At 40.0% G+C, this 2,770-nt stretch overlaps 1 protein-coding gene across 1 annotated transcript in view; it reads left to right on the forward strand.

Annotated features, from left to right (window-relative positions):
* Positions 2,531-2,770, forward strand: part of LOC104706895 (protein PEROXIN-4) — a 7,751-nt gene continuing 7,511 nt past the window's right edge. Inside the window, 1 exon segment of the mRNA XM_019242027.1 lies at positions 2,531-2,706. The gene's annotated coding sequence lies outside the window, so the exon portion shown is untranslated.

Here is a 2,770-nt window from a genome sequence, read left to right on the forward strand (position 1 = left end):
GAAGGAAGAAAACAATGGTTTGATGGAGATAGATGTTTAGGTGGTTGTATGGAACGAAACAAGTGAAGAGTTTCTGTATCACAAAGTGTTTAGAAACCCAGAATTCAAGAACGCATTCAAGAAATCAAATTGAGGAAGAAAGATCAACAATTCGTGTTACAACATCATTCTTCGCTAAAGAACAAAGGAGGCGTGCTATTGGGTTTTATAATCAACCCTAGTCTCGACACTCCAAACAACAGGTAGTTCAAAATAAAACAGCAAGACGTTTTAAGGAAATAAGAAAACAGCAAAACGTCTAGGTGACCTGTAGTAGTACAGAAGTCGCTTGTACTAGTACAGAAGTACATTATTCCCCATTGGTAATGACTTCTAGATTACTCGACGTAGTGATCCATTTGCCTCATTAAAAACCATACTGAGAAAACCCAGTGGGACAAAACTCAGCTATGGGAAAAAGAGTACAAACTTCACACCTAAGTTATCTAGTTATCATTACTGGGTGAAGTTTTCATGGTGGATATGTTGAAGACTTGGATCCTCGGTAAGTCGAATGACCCATCAGCTATGAGTGAATGAGCTTCCTTGGCCATCTCCTTAGCTCCTGAACGAGTGATCCTTTCCACGATCTCTGGTTTCTCTGCAGCTTCTGACTCCTGGCTAGCCACGATCATATCAGATTCTCTAAACAACAACTCTTTCTCTGTGGGATCGATCCTTAAATACTTCAACCGATTAACTGTGCACTTGCAGTAGTCATGTGATCTTTTAAGGTAAAAGATTTTGAAGCGAAATTTCACACACATCAATGTCCCACTTCTTCTCTAGAATGGGTAAACTCTACAATAAGCCAATCGGAACCTAATGCTCAGCCTTCACTAACTGGCAAACATCATATTCCGCGGCCCAATCAGCTACATCCTTCTTCATCCCGACCCAATGATAATACTGCTTGAGGTCACGATATATCTTAGTCACTCCTGGAAGAATAGAAAACATATTCGCATGAGCCTATCTCAGAATCTTCTACCTCAACTCCTCATCTTTAGGTACACAAATCCGTACATGCATAAATATGGTACCATTAGCGGAGACATGATACTCCAAACCAACGTCCCTAGAGGCATTCACTAGTCCATCATCCCTCTCATGTGCCAACCAAACTCTACTCAAAAGATCGATTTGGTCTGATGCCTCTAATCCCAAAGGCTCCTGTGAAATAGCACACAACCTCAATGCACTATCTCACCCACCAGAGATTCCATATCTGGCTCCTGGGCCGAAGCCGTCTGCTTACGACTTAGAGCATCTACAACCAAGTTAGCTTTACCAGGGTGAAAAGCTATCTCTAGATCATAATTTGCCACCAACTTTATCCACTGCCTCTGCCTCAAATTTAGCTGAGGCTGAGTGAAAATGTATTTTAAGCTCTTATGATCTGTAAACACATGTACCTTCCAGCCATAAAGATAAGACCTCTAAATCTTTAGGGCAAAAACCATAGTAGTCATCTCCAAGTCATGGGTAGGATAACTGTCCAAATGCTTCTGCAACTGCTTTAACGCGTAGGCAATAACCTTCCTATGTTTCATCAACACACACCCCAAGCCAACTCTAGAAGCATTTGTATAAACCACATAACACTCACTCTGCTCTGTCAATGCCTAGGAAACTCCTGATCTTCGTGGGCTATACATACAACCATCAAAAATTAAACCATGAAAAGGACAAGCATCCAGCCGCCTGCTGAGTAATGGTGTCGACCGACAATGATCACCTGATATCCACCTTCCAACGAGTCCAAGGCTCTCCTAGAGGCCATTTCAACTCATAAAACCACAAAACTAAGCAACCAAGCAAGAAAAGACAATCAACCCACTCCCAAAAACAAAGAAATTAAAGATCTTAGCTTAGATAAGCCATGGTCATGCACCCACCTATCCAACAAGAAGTTTCTGACTAACAATGACGAATTCAATACCACAACAAGCCTCCCAACACATCTTTAGCCTTAGATCTTCACTCAACGGGACAAATCTGTCTAAAAACGGCTTAGAACTCTCAGGAAACTCACATAAACTATTTATCTCTTCTCAAACTCTCTGGAAAACGAAAAAAGGCTAAAAAAATAAGGACATCGGGTTTCTTCCTTAAATACTCGAGCCCTAGAGTTTTCCCACTAAACCAAACCAAACCAAAGATATTAGAAATAACTCGAGCACTAACCGAATAGTGGTGTCAACAAACACCCTTTCTTGGTGTATACCCACCCAAACCAAAAATTTGGTTCGCCTGTATTAGATGAAAATGCTTGAGGTTTTTTTAGTTAGAAAAATGAAATGTATCGATTAATTTGGTTAACAAAATAAATAACTGAAATCTGATAACCGAACCGAATCGAACCATTATTTAGTTGGTATCTTCCGTCATCTCTCTCTCCCTCTGTACCATCCGTCAATCGAATCAATTTGCTTTCTCTCTCTCTCTCTCTCTCTCTCTCTCTCTTCTTGTCATTCCTCTGCAGGTAAAGGCTTCGTTGAATCTTCTTCCTCTTTATTATGTCTTTCTTTATTAGATCTCAAAAGTAGAGTGATTGATTAACCCTAATTAATCAATGTTCTTGGATAATACACTTTCACCTAATGATTGATTGAGATTATCACCACCGGATCTGATTACTGCCGTCTGTCTGTGAATTACAAGAAAGTAAAATAAAACCCTAATTTTGCTGCAGGGTCGTTTTAGTTCTTCTTGATTTTTAGTATTTGAT

The sequence above is a fragment of the Camelina sativa genome, chromosome 20 (assembly GCF_000633955.1).
Source record: "Camelina sativa cultivar DH55 chromosome 20, Cs, whole genome shotgun sequence".
NCBI classification, from domain to species: domain Eukaryota; kingdom Viridiplantae; phylum Streptophyta; class Magnoliopsida; order Brassicales; family Brassicaceae; genus Camelina; species Camelina sativa.